Consider the following 20,439-nt stretch of genomic DNA (forward strand, 5'->3'; position numbering starts at 1 on the left):
ATATTAGTATCATATGATCGTGTTTTTGTCAAACAATTTTTTTTGAAAATACTGAAAATTTTCACAAAACTTCGTATTTTCAAAAAAAAAATCAAAATTTCTGTTTTTTTGCAATGTTGGAATAAAAAAATTGGGATTTTTTTTTATATATTTCGAATGTAATAACAACAGTTTTTGAAAATACTCAAAAAATATTTTGAAAATTTTTAAATCAAGACTATCATTTTAAAAGGGCCAAATATTGAATATTACGCCCATTTAAAATGCTAGTCTTGATTTAAAAATTTTCAAAATAATTTTTTCGAAAGGATCGGAAAATTTCACGAATGTTTCATGTAATAACATTGAAAATCGGACCATTAATTGCTGAGATATCGTCATTAGAAAATGGTGGGCTGATTGGGTGAGACTTAGAAAACATCAATTTTCGTGTTTCTTTTTCTTTAAGCCGCTGTATTTCAGCAACCAGAGGTCCAATCTTCAATGTCTTTTAGACAATATTATAGCAAATATTCTGAACTTTTCAAAAAAAATATTTCTAGAAATGGTCACTCATGGTCACTATTTTTAAAAATTGAAAAACTGCAAATATTTCGCTAAAATCAAACTTTCGGTGGCTACACCTTGAAAACGGAGCCCTTCATCAAAAAATCTGTAAAGTACTTTTCGATTGTAAATTCAATTTTGCATTGAAAAGTAATGTCAAACTTGTTTTTGCATAAAACTTCAATTTTTTCCAAAAATCACTATTTTTTCAAAAATTCATAACTCGGCGGCAGATTTTTTGACCATATTTCTCTATGGCTCAAAAGTTGCGGATTTATGTCCCCTAAAACATATTAAAAAAATCTCGAAAATAAAAAAAATTGGTATTTTGGGAAATTGAGTTTTAGTGAAAAAAAAGTTGATGGAAAAATCTGCAAATTTTTTTTTCCGTGTACCTATTTTTTTCTCAAAAGTCCTCAACAATACCTACAACTTTGCCAAAGACACCAAATTGATCAGAAAATTCACTCAAAACTTACAGCTATTTGAATATTTACATAACAGTTTTGTATGGACAGCTGCCAAAATTGTATGGAGACTTGTATGGGTGAACCAATGACACAAAATAGCATATTTGGTCATAGGGAAGGACCCCACAAAGTTTGAGCCAAATCAAAAAATACAAATAAAATCCATTTCCGGTTTTGGTAGAGAATTGCTCATTTCGAATGTATTAACAACTTTTTTTGAAAATACTCTACATTTTCACAAAACTACGTATTTTCGAAAAAAACACCCAAAATTTCAGTTGGGTAACAAATGTTTGGAATTTTTTCAAACATTTCGAATGTGATAAATTTTGATACTTTCAAATTTTAAGTACTTTTAGAAAATACGTATTCATGTGGAAATTTTGAGTACTTTAAAAAAATGTTAAAGCTTTCGAAACTTATAAGTATATCTGGATGATTTGATACCCATATTGTAAAAAACTAAAATTTTGAACATTTTTTCGAAAAAAAAATAGTTTTGTGAAAAATTAGAGCATTTTCAAAAAAATGTGTTACAACATTCGAAATTTATGAAACAATCCAACCGTTTGAAATCCACATTGTAAAAAACTGAAATTTGAAGTGTTTATTTTTCGTAAATATGTAGTTACCTGATAATTTTGAGTGTTTAAAACAAATTATACCATATTCGCAATGTATGAAAAAATCCCAATCTTTTGATACCCATATTGAAAAAAAAAACTGAAACTTTGAGTATAATTTCGGAAATTCGTAGTTTTGCGATTTTTTTTTGTATTTGCAAGAAATGTTGTTATAACTATTGAAATGCATAAAAAAATTCAATTATTTGATACTCATATTGTGAAAATTTAATTTTGAGTATGTTTTTTTCAATAATACGTAGTTTTGCGAAAAAATGAGTAATTTAAAAAAATTCTGTTATAGCTTTCGAAATGTTTGAAAAAATCCCGATTGTTTGATACCCATACCGTAAAAAACTATTTTTTTTGTATTTTTTCAAAAATACGTAGTTTTGTACAAAAATATTTTTTTCAAAACAAAACTATAAAACGTTACTTAATCCACCCTTAGGTGGTTGGTGCCTTCCTCTCATTCAAAGGGTAATGCTATCCAGAATAGACACGCTCGTGGGAAGGTCTTTAAATTACCTATCCAAAGATAGGTCGCATGATATATTTGGAATACGTTTTCATCTAAATATCTGAGAACTAGCCTCCAAAAAGTGTATAAATAACTCTTAAGTGCTTATAACTTTTGATAGGGTTGTCAGATCTTCAATGTTTTGGACGCGTTGGAAAGGTCTTTTAAATACCTTTCTAAAAATGTATAACATGCTGGGGTTTCTTACAAAAACCACCCTTTTTACAATCTTCCGGACTTTAGTCAAAATCGTTTTTTAGCATAACTTTTGAAGTACTCTACTAAACTTCATAGTTTTCAATAGGGACTTATGGGACCCCAAGACGAATCGAATGAGACCAAAACGGTCCAAATCGGTTCAGCCAGTGCTGAGATAATCGAGTGCATATTTTTTGGTGCACAGACCCACATCCCACACACACACACACACACACACACACACACACACACACACACACACACATTTGCTCAGAATTCGATTCTGAGTCGATAGGTATACATGAAGGTGGGTCTAGGAGGTCTAATTGAGAAGTTCAGTTTCCGAGTGATTTTATAGCCTTTCCTCAGTAAGGTGAGGAAGGCAAAAATGCCGATCAATGGATACCCATATTGCAATTACGATAATTTGGAGTATTTTTTGAGAAACATTGCATTTTTAAAATACTGGAAAAATGCATATTTTTATAAATATTTTCATGTAATTATTAGTGCAATCGATAGCTGACATGATCCCGATTCCAAAACGCTGTAGTTTTTTTTATGTTGGTATGATTTTTCAAACGATTATAGCCAATGTCTCCCATATAGCCAAAATCTCTTAAGCTCTGTGCTTCAGTTAAGCACTGGGCCGTGCTTAATCGAGGCAGCTGATCGAATCAAAACCGGGGCATGACTGTATACAAAAATGAGAATTGTCAAAACATTGTAATTTAGCGTACCATCATCGGGGGTGACATTGGGTCTGGGGGTGAGATTGAGTCATACAAATTTCATAATTTTTTGTATGACACAATCTCACACCCCAGACCCAATGTCACCCCTGATGACGGTAATTTAGTTTTTTTTTCGGAGAAGTCCTGAGCAATATCCACACCGCAGAATTGACACCAAATCGATCAGAAAATTCGTCCATTATTGGCCATTGAAAAAGTACGCACAAGGTTTTATAAAAGATAATTCAAAAATAAATACTGTTTTTAAAATTTGCTCATTCTTGAGAGAATTGCTTTTCGAAAGCTTCCGGGTTTAGCCATAAACTCTCTCGTCTGTGAAGGAGCCATTACTTTACCGCAAACAAACAAAATCGCACTTTTTTGTGTTTGATAGTTTGCCAAACTCGCAAACTTGTTTGTACAAGGGTCATTCCATCTCAACTGTGCACGAAAAAGTGCAAATTTGAAAATTACCCTCTCCGATCCTGCTCAAATTTGGCTGAGCTGTTGATACTATCAAAACATGCAAGAATCCCGAATTTCATCCAAATCGGACCACCCCCTCCATTTTTGTACCTCCCCAAAAAATTGACTTTTTGGCGATTTTTGGCCAAACCTCCTAGTTTCAAAAGGCGATAGCTCAGGAACCACAAATCTCAGAAGGTCGTTCTTGGACTCAATTTTGAAGGAAATCGGACGTAGAATCCATTTCCGTGATCAAAATGTTGATTAATTTATTTTTTCTACCTGTATTGCGCAATTGAAAACATTAAACGGCCGTATCTCAAAACACCCCAACTTATTTTTTTTATTTGACCTCACCATCGTGTTCTCCGGCCAATTTTACATAAGAATCACCTATCGACAGAAATGAATATGTTTCGTTCCAGAGCACTAGCGTGCCCAGGTCCTCAAGGAAGGTGGGGCAAAAATATTAGAGTTTTGAAAATTTCGTCGTTTATGGACACCCCCTGCCCAATTTTAGAACAAATTTCCGAGTATGGTGGGGCAACTGCCCCATGTTGCCCCACCCTGGGCACGCTAGTGTTCCAGAGATATCGAATTTTAAAGTTTTGTGTTTTCGAGATTACCTGCATCAGCTTCATTCGCCGCATCTGCTAGAAGCACACAGGCGGGCTGATCAATAACTGCTAACTGGCCATTTATTGAAATAATATTTCATCATAAATAATCTTCATCAAATTGAGCAAAAATTAACTGTATAATACTGTAGGAAACTGAAGTTTAATCGCAAATGTTTATCTGCTCAAAAAATTAATGAAGTGGAGCAAAATAGTGCCATTCAGCAAAAACCCCAAAACCTGCTTTATTATTATTATTATTATAGTTTATTATTGACACTTTACCATAATTCTGATTTATGGTTTAGATTGATCATATTAAATCAATTTTTATATAGTGAGCCAGCTCCATTTCATTAAAATATGATTTTGGTCAAGGTACATTTAATTAAAAAAATCCTTATACGTGAGGACAGCAGCCGTATTGTGTTCCAAGAATCCAAGAATGATAGATGAAAAAAAAAACACTGTTGTTCGGACGGTCATCGCAACTAAATTTGGAGAACTAGCCGCTTTGCAGCAGATCAAACTTCGTGATTTTCTTTTCAGTTTTATACATTCCAGAAATCCTTTTCCTTCTCTTTGTGATCGTCCTTCACTAGAGTACAACGTATCAACAAATTTTATTCATTTTAATTCATATTTTTACTCAATAATGTATCGTGCACTTATTTTTCAGTGTTACTAACAAGATTAATTCTCGGGTGAGTTTTTAAAAAGCCGTAAGAGCCATTGCGACCTCTGACACTAATTTTCGTTTTTCTAGAAAATGAAACAAAATTTCATTTATTTTAAGTTTGGGGCACTTGAAGGACGTGTAGATGAACAATCTCGAGCATTTTGATATTGGTTTTTCGTAAGTAGGTCAAATACCGATGCAAAAAGGACTTTGTTTAACAATGGCTCTTACGGCTTTTTGAAAACTAATCCGAGAATTGCATTTTCCTCTCGCTCCGTCGGAATCCAATTCTGCCCTTTACTGTGTGTCGTCATTGCTCTGTCCAGTGGGTTAACACAGAAATTCACTTCATTAATTTTTTTGAGCAGATAAACATTTGCGATTAAACTTCAGTTTCCTACAGTATTATACAGTTAATTTTTGCTCAATTTGATGAAGATTATTTATGATGAAATATTATTTCAATAAATGGCCAGTTAGCAGTTATTGATCAGCCCGCCTGTGTGCTTCTAGCAGATGCGGCGAATGAAGCTGATGCAGGTAATCTCGAAAACACAAAACTTTAAAATTCGATATCTCTGGAACGAAACATATTCATTTCTGTCGATAGGTGATTCTTATGTAAAATTGGCCGGAGAACACGATGGTGAGGTCAAATAAAAAAAAATAAGTTGGGGTGTTTTGAGATACGGCCGTTTAATGTTTTCAATTGCGCAATACAGGTAGAAAAAATAAATTAATCAACATTTTGATCACGGAAATGGATTCTACGTCCAATTTCCTTCAAAATTGAGTCCAAGAACGACCTTCTGAGATTTGTGGTTCCTGAGCTATCGCCGTTTGAAACTAGGAGGTTTGGCCAAAAATCGCCAAAAAGTCGATTTTTTGGGGAGGTACAAAAATGGATTCTTGCATGTTTTGATAGTATCAACAGCTCTGCCAAATTTGAGCAGGATCGAAGAGGGTAATTTTCAAATGCTGTTCCGCTTCAGATGGAATGACCCACAAACAAGTCCAGGCAAACTGGCAAACTGGCAAAATGGGCGAGTTTTTTTGTTTGCCTTAGTGTAATAGCTCCTTAAGTCTATGATTTTATTACAATCTTTGTCCGTTATTTGTCTCATTGAACCGATTTCATTTAAGTTGACGATCCAATTCAATTATTTTTCGCTATGAATGTACGCTTCCGACCCATATTTGCCATGTGATACACAAATCAAATCGCAATAACAGGCATCAGAAGCGATTCTTCACAATCTGTTGTTTGTCATCCATTCCAGTTCGCTAACTCCGAGCAAAAAAAGGGTTTCGTTACCAGGCATAGCAATTTTGCAAGGTAGGTACCTTTTTATTATATCTCTTTGTTAAATATTCACAAATCGATTTGATTTTCCATAGGAGAGAAATCTTCTAACCTGATAAGTTCAATAACCCTTGGTTCCATACCCTGTCAAGTACGCGTGCACGCCATACCGAAGTAGGTTACATCGGATAACTTCCGGGTGAAGTGACAATCATTTCCATAATTCCATCATTCGCTTGCATGACACAGGAGTAGCGGTGGGTTGTCCTTCTTGGTGGTAATGCTTCCAACAGATGGGACTGAACAAATTTCAAATTGACTTTTACGGATCTGCTACGTTTCGCCGAAAGTCATTTCGCCGAATGGACGTTTCGCCGAATTGAATAAAAATTAACTTTTTTGTATAATTTATGCTATTTGTTCGCAGCAGTGTCATCTTGTAATTCACTCATGCAAACTTTAGAAGGAGTGGCAAGATAATAATATAATAATTTAAAAAAGTAAAGAACGTCTCATGTTTCAAGGAATGCATAAACTCACAGAAATAATCAAATAATTTGCTTAAAAAAATTAAGAATGCAAAAACTAACAGAATTTTTTTCTAAATGTTATGCTAAAAATCAAAATAACTGCTCATGTTTGAAAGAATGCAAAAACTCATAAAAATTATACAAGTAATTTGCTTAAAAAACAAAGAATGCAAAAACTTACTGAAATTTTTCAAAATGTTATGCTAAAAACTAAAAGAACTGCTAATGTTTGAAAAAATGCAAAACCTCCCATAAATTATAGAAATAATATGCTTAAAAAACTAATAATGCATAAACTCACCGAAATATTTGAAAAGTATGCCAAAAATATAGTATGCAAAAACTAACAGCAATTTTGCAAAATGTTGTGCTGAAAACCAAAAGAACTGCTCATGTTTGAAAGAATGCTGAAACTCTCAAAATAATTTAAAAAATATGCTCAGTAAACAAAGAATTCAAAAACTACAGGCATTTTTTCAAAATGTTTTGCTGAAAATCAAAAGTACTGCTCATGTTGGAAAGAATACAAAAACTTACAAAAAATATACAAATAATATGCTTGAAAAACGAAGAATGCAAAAACTAACAGAAATTTATCTAAATTATAAACAGAAAATTAAAAGAACTGCTCATGGTTAACAGAACGCAAAAACTCACAGAAATAATTCAAATGATATATTAAAACAAGAATGCAAAAAAATAACAGAAATTCTATGCTGAAATTAAATAGCTGCTTAAGTTTGAAAGAATGCAAAAACAGATTTTTTTCAACTGGATTATTTTTTAAGCGATTGTGTATGCATACAATAATGCATAAACTTATAAAAATAACAGACTAAAAAACAAAAAAAAAAAAATATTTTTTTTAAGATTGAAAAATCACCTTTTAGGGACATTATACTTTTTCAAAATATTAGGAGCGGCCGTGGCTGACTGGTTACGGTGTTCGCTCTGTAAGCGAATGGTCCTGGGTTCGATTCCCATCTGCTCCCAACGAGAAAGTATAGGAAATATAAATCTTGAAACTCTGAACATGTACGAAAAATCAAAGTCGCTCGAGTCGGGGTTCGATCCCCCGTCCTTTGGATTGGTAAGCAAAAATGCTAACCACTAGGCCATCGCGACTTGGTGAGCTATGACTGGAATTAGGAATACTGTTTCCATCATCAACTATATACGCGCTGGGTCCTTGTCCATTTGACAAGGGTTCGGAAGTTCTAAATAACGTTTGAATCCGATTGGTCCAAACGTTCTTCAGGGCGGGGCTTGTCGACAAAGCTGAAGTACCTCGCGCTCGGCTAGCCAGCGTAGAAATGGGTCACCGAAGCTCGGCAGAGCTAACACCTTCCAAATGCCTATGCGAGTTATTTGCATGTATATAATGTAGATCTAAAAATACATGGAAACAACTCAATTTGTAAGAAGCGACCGCGTGGTCCCGTTTGGTTGGTTGCACACACACACACACACACACATTATACTTTTTCAAAATATTTTAATACAATTTGTGTCCATTTTATATATTTATTATACGATTATCTGTCAATTCGGCGAAACGTCCCATGCGGCGAAACGACATTCGGCGAAACGACATTCGGCGAAATGACCTTCGGCGAAATGACCGTCGGCGAAACGACATTCGGCGAAATGTCCCGCACCCGACTTTTACGCCACGCTAGGAAAAATACTCGCATGACCCTGCTAGTTGGATTAGTTTGTCAGTCTGAACAGAAGGGTTGCGCAGAGAACTTTGCCGCAGACTATTTGGTTTGTGGTTTAGTCGTATTGTTTTCTTTTCTGCAGACAATAAACAGTACTAAAATGGGGTAAATGCTTGGTTATTGGACGTTTCGAAATAACTTTTTAAGGCTAAATTCAATTATTTTTAAAAAAACAACAAATTTGAAATCTGGTCCAACGAAGTGACAACCACCCTCTTACTTTGAGTGGATTGTTTGCAGGACTGAGCTATGTCAGTGCCAAGTACCAATATAAATAATTTAATAAAGTTCGTCTCGTTGTTTGGTTTACAGCGGCATCTGCCTCGTTCCTCGGGCTTAGGCAAACCACATGTGAGGGGGAAACCGTCTGACATGAATCCGGAACAAAGCAAGAGAGCTTTCGGAAGGACTTATGGCTCGTGACAGTTACATTTGTGTGGATGATAACAGGATTTGAGTGGTCTAAATTGTATTTTGTATAGAATTTTAAATTAAGTTTTTCTAGGAAGATTCTTTGAAAACAAAATTTATCTCTTTTTTTTTATTTCAAAAGTCACTCAAATCCCCTAAAAAAACTCCGCTAAAACACTCCTCCAAAAAACCGCCAAACGAGAAACTTTTTCGCCTCCAAATTGCTCCAACAGGTGACGGAAAATTAATTTTCACTCGCACGTGTGCGTGTGTGCGCGCGTATTTGGCTTTGCGGTGGGGAAAGCGCGAAATCATTTTCCACCACGTTATTTTTTTTTTTGCTAAGTGCCTCCCGAGTAAATTGAAAATGCTTGTTCTCGGCGGGAAGAGTTTTACCCCTCTTGATTGAATTACTTTCCAGCGGAATGATGGGCACACACCGGTGGTGTGACTCGGCTCTGACGAAATTCCCGCTGAGCACCCCCAATGATAACGGGCCTCCTAATTTAACGGGGATGAGTTTTGCGTGCGTAGCCGATGGGGGGAAATTGACTTTTTTGCAATTTCCACGAGCGTCGAAAAAATTTGCCTGTAAATTAGGTTGGACGTGGAAATTGAAGTAATGGCATTTGAAATTGAGAGGCTCGTCGAGTCATACTCATTTCAGGTTAATTTTCAGCGATCAAAAAAAAAAAAGAGATGGAGATACTTAACAAAAGTCTATCTTGAGTTGAGGTTAAAAAAGGGCAAAAATTTTAGCAGGTTTGAAGTAAAACATTTATATGATCAAAATAACTAAAGTTCAGTTCTCTCAGATTTTGGTCATTCAAATTTGGCAGCTGTCCATAGAAAAAATTATATATGAAAATTCAAAAAACTGTATCTTTTGAAGGAATTTCTGGATCGATTTGGTGTCTTCGGCAAAGATATATGTATGGATATGGACTACACTGAAAAAAAAAATGATACACGGTAAATTTTTTTTTGTAATTTTTTGTTTAACTTTTTGTCACTAAAACTTGATTTGCAAAAAAACACTATTTTTATTTTTTTTTGATATGTTTTAGAGGACATCAAAAGCCAACTTTTCAGAATTTTCCAGGTTGTGCAAAAAATCTTTTACCGAGTTATGAATTTTTTAATCAATACTATTTTTTTCAAACAAACATTGAATATTACGCCCATTTGAAATGCTAGTCTTGATTCAAAAATTTTCAAAATATTTTTTTCGAAAAGATCGGAAAATTTCACGAATGTTTCATGTATTAACATTGAAAATTGCACCATTAGTTGCTGAGATACCGACATTAAAAAATGGTGGTTTGTTTTGATGAGACTTAGAAAATTTCAATTTTCGTGTTTATTTTCTTAAAGTGGCTCTATCTCAGCAACCCGAGGTCCAATCTTCAATGTCTCTTAGACAAATTTATAGCAAATTTTCTGAACCTTTAAAAAAAAATATTTATAGAAATGGTCACTCATGGTCACTATTTTTAAAAATCGAAAAACTGCAAATATTTCGCTAAAATCAAACTTTCGGTGGCTATATCTTGAAAACAGAGCCCTTTATCAAAAAATCTGTAAAGTACGTTTCGATTGCAAATTCAATTTTGCATTTAAAAATAATGTCAAATTTGTTTTTGTATAAAACTTCGATTTTTTTTTCCAAAAATCACATTTTTTTCAAAAATTCATAACTCGGCGGCAGACTTTTTGATCATGTTTCTCTATGGCTCAAAAGTTGCGGATTTTTGTCCCCTAAAACATATCAAAAAATCTCGAAAATCAAAAACTACGTATTTTGGGAAATTGAGTTTAAGTGATAAAAAAATGGATAAAAAAAATCCGCAAATTTATTTTCCGTGTACCTATTTTTTCTCAAAAGTCCTCAACAATACCTACAACTTTGCCAATTGATCAGAAAATTCACTCAAAACTTACAGCTGTTTGAATATTTATTGTATTTACATACCATTTTTGTATGGACAGCAGCCAAAATTGTATGGAGACTTGTATGGGTGAACCAATGACACAAAATAGGTCACAGGGAAGGTCACCACAAAGTTTGAGCCAAATCAAAAAATACAAATAAAATCCATTTCCGGTTTTGGTAGAGAATTGCTCAGTAACAAAAATGTATTTAGAAACATTGCTTATTCCATTACCCATTTGTTGAGGATTTTTATTTTTTGAGGAACATTGGCTTAACATTTATTTTTTAAATAAATGAGCAAGCAAAAACAGATTATTTTTTGCAAATCAATTTTATATTCATAAAGTTTTATTTGAGAAAGGCTTAAACGCAAACCCGAGCAGACGGAAATAGCTTGGGAATAACATTTTTTGTTATTTGAAAATACTTGTCCAATAACATTTTATGTTATTTATAACAAGATTTGTTATTCATCGTTATGAATGTTTTGTTATTGGATTGTTATTGTAATAACAGACTAATAACATTTTAAGTGATTCTTCGAACAAATCTTTGTTATTATTTTTTGTTATTTTAACAACTAATCCGATCATCCCAATAACAGTTGAAGTTATTCTTCCATAACAAAAAATGTTATTCCCAAGTTGTTTTTGCTTTCAATCAATATCAAACCAATAACAAATTTTGTTATGATAACATAAACTGTTATTAAAGCCTTATTAAAAATGGGGTTTTCAAGAAGATTCCATAACATTTTCTGTTATTTAAACAGTATTTGTTATTGAAATGGCATTAATTTTGTTATAACCGTCTGCCCGGGAATTTATCACACTTAAGAAAAGATCGCAGCAAATATTTTTTAATAATTTTTCAATAAAATCTCAAAAAGTTTCTAGAAATCAAAGAGAAAAATAAATATATCTTTTGAAACCTTAAATAGTTTAAAGAAATTTGAAGAGTACCGAATTGAAAATTATTATCTATTTTGCAGGCATTTTTTTCTCAACCCTCTTCGATTTCAATGAAACTTTGTAGACATGTTATTTTACGCTTATGTAAGCCATTTTTGTGTACATGGGGCCAGTTTTACTCGATAATGACATTTGAGAAGGGCGTAAACTACTGAAATATTTTTGTATTTCGTTATTTAACTTTTGCTATAACTCGAAGCAGATTCATCGTATTAATAGTAATCAAAAACAAAGTTGTAGGAAATTTGACGGGCTTTCCAAAAAAAAAAACACTGAATGAAAAAAAAACACGCCACTTTCATGACATTATTTGATTTTTATGTTTAAAAGTTTTCGCTCAAATTTTTGGCGAAAATAGTCCTAAAATGTAACAAAATGACTCACGAAAAATGTAGGATAGAGCACCTAAAAAATACAAAAATCATTTACAGAAACTGTTTTTTTTACATTGTTTTAATTGTCAATATTTCCAAAAACCGAATACGGGAATCGATTTTTCAGACAATTTCACGTAAAAGTCTCCTTATTGACCACTGTCCTAATTCAAATCCTTGTGAAGTTACAGTGGTTCTAAAAATAAATATGTTGAAATTTTTTTTTATTGGTTTTGACAATTTCTCTACGATAGACTTGATTTTTCAGTCTCGTAGATATTTTTACCAGAAAGCTCGTCTTTGTTTTTGACCACTCTCTAAATTACTCGTTTTTTTTATTTTTTAACTTTCAGAGGACTTTTCAAAAAAAAAAATGATTTTTGTATTTTTTAAGGTGATTTGCTCCATCCTGCATTTTTTATTATTTTTTCTAACATTTTAGGCTATTTTCATAAAAAGTTTGAATGAAAAAAACCGTTGGGCTCACCTTCAAATTTGACTTTTAAACTTAAAAATCAAAAATCGCCTAAAGGTGGCGTGTTTTTTTCTTTTAGTGTATTTTTTCGGAAAGCCCGTCAAATTTCCTACAGGTTTGTCTTTGTCTTTTTAAAAAATATCTCAAAAAATCTTAATTTTGATTTGATTACAAGAAGATGCTTCTTTAGTACTTAGCGTATAGTTTATTCAATCACCACAAGGGTTGCCATGTGTATTTTTTTTAATTTGACCAGGTGTCTATAAAAAATCTGTAAAACTCTGGTAAGCAAAAATGCAGCAGTAACGATTCAAGAAAGGGTGGAAGTCGCCGATTTTGTTTGAATAAAATCATTATTTTAAAACCATTTTAGGTTTTTGCCTTCCTCACCTCACTGAGGCAAGGCTATAAAATCACTCGAAAAATGAACTTCTTAAATACAACTCCTAGATATACCTTCACGTATACCTATCGACTCAGAATCAAATTCTCTACAAATGTCTGTGGGGATGTGTGTAGACATGATTTTTTTTCCACACGATTATCTCAGAACTGGCTGAACCGATTTTGGCCGGATCCGCCTTATTCTGTTCGTTTTGGGGTCCCCTAAGACCCTATTAAATTTTATTCTGTTTTGTGAAGTACTTTTAAAGTTATGCCATAAAAAAGTTTTTTTTGTAGATACAAAAAAGGGTGATTTTTGCATAACCTCAAAGGCCGGATCTTTTTGCCTACGCGCGAGAGGCGCTCAGCATGCATATCGCCCGGTTGCCACATTGTTTCAAATGAGAGTCTGCATATCTTCTGGAAAAAGTCTGTATTAATTATGTTGCTGAACAATTATGCCCTGACAAAGAATTACACGATTTTTTTTAGTGAAATACACTCCTCATAATACCAAGGTGTTAGAATTTCCACACGGTTTTTGCATGAAAGGTTTGTGTTCAGGGTGAAATTGGGTGCGCGATGGTACTGGATAGTGCACATCTGCACGCACTCAATTTTCACGCGGAACTGTCACAGCACTTTCTCTGCTGAACTGGCAACGCTTGATTTTGAAATGTCAAAATCAAAGATTGTTTACGTGATGCAGCTGTCGACGGCGGCTACATCTGGCCTCGTACACGCTGCAAAAACTGTTCAACGAGTGGAAAAAAGAGGATATTGAAATTCCTGCATTCAGGCCCAGCCGGGGTACATCAACTCGCTACTGACTTCCCGACGGAAGCTGCTTTGTTCATCTATGTGCCCACAAGCCGGTGAAGATTTCGGATTGAACAGCATCATCATCCCCGCCGAGCACGAGTTCTCCCGTCCAAATTGACCATAGTCGGCGAGCGGTTACCAGCAGGTGATGCGTATTTGCCCCAATACATTCTTTTCCCTCCCAACTAAATCTTTATTTGCATCTGCTAGATTATCCGATATGCCACTCCAATTACGACAACCCACGAATCGACCCTGTGTGCGATCTTCTCGAATCAAATTGTGGTCAACACCGTGATCTCCGGGCAAATCTCCCATGACTTGCTGAGCTGAATTTCCCGATCGTCTCCAATTCGGTGTCCGTCGAGAGGGACTCGGAGGAGCTGATCCGACTGATGTTCCTGATATCGGTAGGATATTTCAAAATTTGTCAATAGTCGAGTATGTCTACACGAACGCGGCAACGAACGTGAGGACGTTTTCATTAACACGTCAACCTTCCGTTTGTCGATTCAGCAACGTCAAGGTTAAATGTTCAACCAAACCACAATGTTAAGCGTGTTCCGAAAAGGCTGGAGTACTGCATCCGGAACACGCTTTCGGAGTAATTTTTTTTTACAGTAAAAAGCATCTGCGTCCTGTGGCCTTGATGATCGTTTGGTGGTGACGTTTAGTATTTAAGATTATTAAATAAATAAACATGACTAAAGAAGTCAAGAATAATACGAATGGAAAAAGAAATGATTAAATAACCGAAAAAACACGCAAGTTCTTTCTGCTTTCCTCACCTTACTCAAAAACGCTATACAATCACTCGAAAAATCAACTCCTTAGTTCGATTTCCTAGACCCACCTTCACGTATACATATCGACTCAGAATCAAATTCTATCTCTGGAGTGCTGAACCGATTTGGACCGTTTTGGTCTCATTCGATCGGTCTTAGGGTCTCATAAACCCTAGTTAATATGAAGTTTAGAAAGTACTGTACTTAAAAATTTATGCTGAAAAAAAGATTTTGGTAAAATCCCGAAAGATTGTTAAAAGGGTGGCTTTTGTAAGAAAACCCATCTTTTTATATATTTTTAAAAAGTTTTTTGAAAGACCTTTTCAGTTAGAGATTGATTAAATATTTGATTTCAATGGAATTCAATTTGATTTCGATGGAACTCTCATGTGAACCGTCATCCCTTTAATTGCAGGGTGTATAGTGATTTTCTTAAATATAAAAAAGCTTAAATTGGCCATATTATTGTTCACAACGATAAAGCTTATTTTTCTGAGTACAATGACCCTTCGTACAATCGAAAAGGATTTACAATAAATTTTTGAATCAATTTTGAAAAATTAACTTCGCGGTTCTTCTTCACAGAAAAGGGTTTACTTGACAGCTCGTTCCAAGGGGACCATAGTTAATCTATCAAAATCATGTTGTCTTGTAAATTTTTTTTTGTATAAAAATGAAAAAAGTGATCACAAATGGTTTTTAATCGTGTTTTTTACCGTTCTACATACACATTTACATAGGGCTTTAGGACCCTTTTGCTGGTCTGGTAAAAAATTCTAGAGTTTTTTAGAAGGTCCTATAAGGCTATAAGCTATTGTGTTTCATATGTTTATAGGTCCTTATAAAAAAACTCTAGAACCAAATATACAATTTAAATGTGAGGAAGGCACCAACCACCTTATGGTGGATTAAGTAAGGTTTTTTTTGAGAAATTAAGTTTTTGTTTAAAAAGTTGATTAAAAAATCTGCAATTTTTTTCCGTGTACCTCTTTTTCTCAATAGTCCTCAAGAATATCTACAACTTTGCCGAAGACACTAAATAGATCAGAAAATTCACTCTAAAGTTACAGCTGAGCAGTTCTCTCAGATTTCGGTCATTCGATTTTTTTTTTGTATTTTTTAATCCGACTGAAACTTTTTTGGTGCCTTCGGTATGACCAAAGAAGCCATTTTGCATCCATACAAATTTGGCAGCTGGCCATACAAAAATGATGTATGAAAATTAAAAAATCTGTATCTTTTGCAGGAATTTTTTGATCGATTTGGTGTCTTCGGCAAAGTTGTAGGTATGGATAAGGACTACACTGAAAAAAAAATGATGCACGGTAAAAAAATTTTTGGTGATTTTTTATTTAACTTATTGTCACTTAAACTTGATTTGCAAAAAACACTATTTTTTATTTTGTTTTTATATATTTTAGAGGACATCAAATGCCAACTTTTCAGAAATTTCCAGGTTGTGCAAAAAATCTATGCGCGAGTTATGAATTTTTCAATCAATACTGATTTTTTCAAAAAATCGAAAAATTGGTCGCAACAATTTTTCAACCTCATTCTTCGATGTAAAATCAAATTTGCAATCAAAAAGTACCTTAGTGAAATTTTGATAAATTGCACCGTTTTCAAGTTAAATCCATTTTCAGGTGACTTTTTTGAAAAAAGTCGCAGTTTTTCATTTTTTTAAATTAGTGCACATGTTTGCCCACTTTTGAAATTTTTTTTTGAAAAGCTGAGAAAATTCTCTATTTTTTGCATTTTTGAACTTTGTTGATACGACCCTTAGTTGCTGAGATATTGCCATGCAAAGGTTTAAAAACATGAAAATTGATGTCGAGATATCGACATTGGAAAATGGTGTGTTGTTTGGGTGGGACTTAGAAAACATCAATTTTCCAGTTTTTAAACCTTTGCATGGCAATATCTCAGCAACTAAGGGTCGTATTCATTTGTGGACCACCGATCAGTGAGGTACTCCTGGATATTAGCTCCTGAAAAGTGCTTAAAAAGTGCAAAAATGCCTCACGGCAAGAAAAAGAGGCGGTCCTCACCAGCAGGATCGGCAGATTTGAAGAAGCTAAAGAATGCCGAAGCGCTACCTGCAAAGCCTGGCAGTTTGAGCAAGGACGCTCAAAAATTGTCTGGAAACCAGTTCGCTACCCTCCCTGTGGACGTGAGCGAGAAGGAAGAATTCGAACGACGGGAAAAGTTGCCACCCATTTTTGTGAAAACATCGTCTTCGGATTCGGTGCGAAAGTGGCTGACCGGATTTATCAAATCTGGTGCTGTACGAGCTTCCATTCGCTTGTGTGCTGATGGACTCAAAATTCTGCTACCTACCAGAAAGGATTACAACTACGTTCGGGATTTCCTGAACAACACAAAGATTGAATACTACAGCCATGACGATCCAGGTAAACGCCCCATGAAACAGGTCCTCTGAGGCTTGTACGACATGGATTTGAGTGTGCTGAAAGAAGAGCTCAAAACTCTTAAGTTGAACGTGATCGAAGTCTTCGAGATGACGAGACACAACAAGGACATCAAGTATCGTGATCAACTGTACCTGGTTCATCTCGAGAAAGGATCGACAACGCCGTCTGAGCTGAAAGCAGTTCGGGCCATTTTCAACATCATCGTGACTTGGGAACGTTATCGTCCAGTGTACCGTGACGCAGTGTTCGAACTGTTTGCAGTTTGGACATGGTAGAAGGAACTGTTTCATCAAGAGTCGTTGTGCAACCTGCGGAGGTGCGCACAAAACTCAAGCTTGCGAAACAATCAACGAGAACATCGAAGCCAAATGCTTCAATTGCGGCGGCGACTATTCGACCAAGAATCGGAGCTGCCCAAAATGAGCTGAAATTGTAAAAATTCGGCAGCAAGCGACGACAAGGCACCAACCAAATCGTCGCAAAACACCACCAACTTTCACGGACGTGGATTTTCCTGCTTTGGCGTCACCTGGAGCGGGTTCTGTTCGAGTGGTTCCAAATCTGCAGCCATTGCCGTTGAATCAGCGGCAAATAGTTGCAGAGAATACAACACCTCCTGGCTTCAGTCAGCAACCGAGGGGAAACCAACCAGCTTCAACGGATGAAGGCAGAAGTGACCTGTTTTCACCACAAGAACTTTTGAACATTTTCATCGAGATGACAACAACACTGCGTGGTTGCAAAACTCGCCAGGAACAAGTAAGAACGCTTGGAGCATTCATCTTAAAATACAGTTCATAGTTTACTCGTTCTAATGATTTTGAATATTTCAATGAATTTATTTTTTTAGTTTTAAGTTAGGATTAGTTGTTAATGTGATTTTTTTCTTTTTTTACTCAAATGTATTCGATTCAATCCAAAAATGTAAAACAATTTGAAATAAATTATATAAATGTGATCAGTTAATAATAAAACGAAAAAAAAAAAACAAAGATGAAGAGCATTAGGCCATACCACTTAGCATGTAAAAGAAATGTAGTTATTATAAAAAAGTTCAAAAAAGGCATATTTAATTTAAAAAAAAAACTAAGGGTCGTATCAACAAAGTTCAAAAATGCAAAATATAGAGAATTTTCTCAGCTTTTCAAAAATATTTTTTTCAAAAGTGGGCAAACATGTGCACTAATTTAAAAAATGAAAAACTGCGACTATTTTGAAAAAAGTCACCTAAAAATGGATTTAACTTGAAAACGTTGCACTTTATCAAAATTTCACTCAAGTACTTTTTGATTGCAAATTTGATTTTACATCGAAGAATGAAGTTGAAAAATTGTTGCGACCAATTTTTCGATTTTTTGAAAAAATCAGTATGATTGAAAAATTCAAAACTTGCTCAAAGATTTTTTGCACAACCTGGAAATTTCTGAAAAGTTGGCATTTGATGTCCTCTAAAACATATAAAAAATAAAAGTAATTAAAAATAGTATTTTTTTGCAAATCAAGTTTTAGTGATAAAAAGTTAAATAAAAAAATCACCAAATTTTTTTTACCTTGTACCATTTTTTTCCAGTGTAGTCCGTATCCATACGTACAACTTAGCCGAAGACACCAAATCGATCAAAAAATTCCTTCAAAAGATACAGATTTTTGAATTTTCATATATCATTTTTGTATGGCCAGCTGCCAAATTTGTATGGAAAATTATATGGACAAACTAATGATGCAAAATGGCTTCTTTGGGCATACCGAAGGAAGCAAAAAAGTTTCAGTCGGATTAAAAAATACAAAAATTCAAATTTAAGAAAATATACCGATTTCGTAGAGAATTGCTCCTTATTAAAATAAGGGTAAATTTATTTTAGAGTGTAGCAGTAACCTTTAAAGCCATCGTGAGCAATACCTTTTTCAAAGACGAATTAATAAAATAAAATTAAATTAAATGCCATGGTTTTAACATTTGAATAAAAAAATGTAGTAAATGTATTATTTACCAATAGAGTTCCCGGATAAAAAATACCATTTGATTACTATATATGACCATACTATGACAGTTTGAAAAATTGCATTTTTTTGTTAAATAGTTTTTAAAATTCCCAAAACAAAATCTGACTACAACAAACTATTTGTGTGCTGTTTGATTTAAGACTACTATTCGACAAATAGTATTTTAACCATTAACATTCCAACGCCCAAGGCTCCAAAAAAGTTGGAACGGTAACTTCAACTCAATAGTTCTCGGGCATAACTCAACCAATCAAGATGATTCTTCTTTCCAGTGATTTGTTAGGATGTCTAGTTGATTCTAGAAATTTGCAGAACTTAATTTGATCAAATCTGTAATTTTTGCGGTCAAAACATCGTTCCAACTTTTTTTTCGCGTGTAAAACAAATTCGCCAGAAATTCCGCGGAGGCAGTCGTTTTTAAAAAAGGTGGAACGATGTTTTCGGTCGCAGAAATTACAGATTTGTTCAAATCAAGTTCTGCAAAGTTTTAGGATCATCTAGACATTCTTACAAATCACTGGAAACAAGAATCGTCCCGATTGGTTGAGTAATGCCCGAGAACCAGCGAGTTGAATTTACCGTTCCACCTTTTTTGGGAGGCTTGGGCGTCCGTGTAAGTTGGACATGCGTTGGGCGTTCCAGTGTTAAATAACCATTAGATAAAATTGTACTAATTTTTATATGGTTTACCATAATCCACGTGGACCGTCAGGGGGAAAAAATACCGCCAGGGATGGAATAATCGCAAAAAAATCAATTTCACTTGCGAACTTTCTTCACCCGCGACAGAGAGAGGAGGCAAATTACGCAAAAGATAATCGCTCGCGAAATGGATTACCGGACGGGCCAAAATTTCTCATAGATGGCGCTGTTCGTTTGGTGGTAAGAAATTCAAATTTGTTCTGAGAAATTTGCTTTTTTGTAAATATCTCAAAAACTACGTATCGCAGCCTGACAAAATTTGACCTGGTGATTCAAAAAAATATTACCTTTGATCAGGTCAAATTTTATGTATGAGCGTTGCTCAATTTGGGAAATATCGAATTTAAACGGATTTTCCCCATACAAATTTTCAATCGCTTACCACCAGCGTGACAGCGGCCGCCATAATCATTTTTCTCTTTCTCTTCCCTTCTTGAAAGCTAGATCTGTCAAACAAACTGTCAAGCATTGTTATTGTTTACATGTTTTTGAAAGCCGCGAAATTATTTGTCTTGGGCAGTGTGATCCGTTTTCTGCCGGAACCGTTTTTCCTGCAGCGAAAGTGGGCACCGGAGTAGCGAATTAATCGGTTACGTAAGTTTGACGAATTACCACGGCAGCTGTTGGGAAGATTCCGATGAATAATGTGAGTGAGGGTTTTGTACGAAGTGCGAAGGAATCGTTTGTGGACCAGTTGAACGGTGAAGTGGCGAAAGTGGACTCGGAGAAAAGTGGATTGT

General features: G+C 34.6%; 1 protein-coding gene across 1 annotated transcript in view; it reads right to left on the reverse strand.

Annotated features, from left to right (window-relative positions):
• Positions 1-20,439, reverse strand: part of LOC6050385 (serine/threonine-protein kinase 32A) — a 299,642-nt gene that overhangs the window by 41,120 nt on the left and 238,083 nt on the right. The window lies entirely within an intron of this gene.

Source organism: Culex quinquefasciatus, chromosome 1, assembly GCF_015732765.1.
Source record: "Culex quinquefasciatus strain JHB chromosome 1, VPISU_Cqui_1.0_pri_paternal, whole genome shotgun sequence".
NCBI lineage: Eukaryota > Metazoa > Arthropoda > Insecta > Diptera > Culicidae > Culex > Culex quinquefasciatus.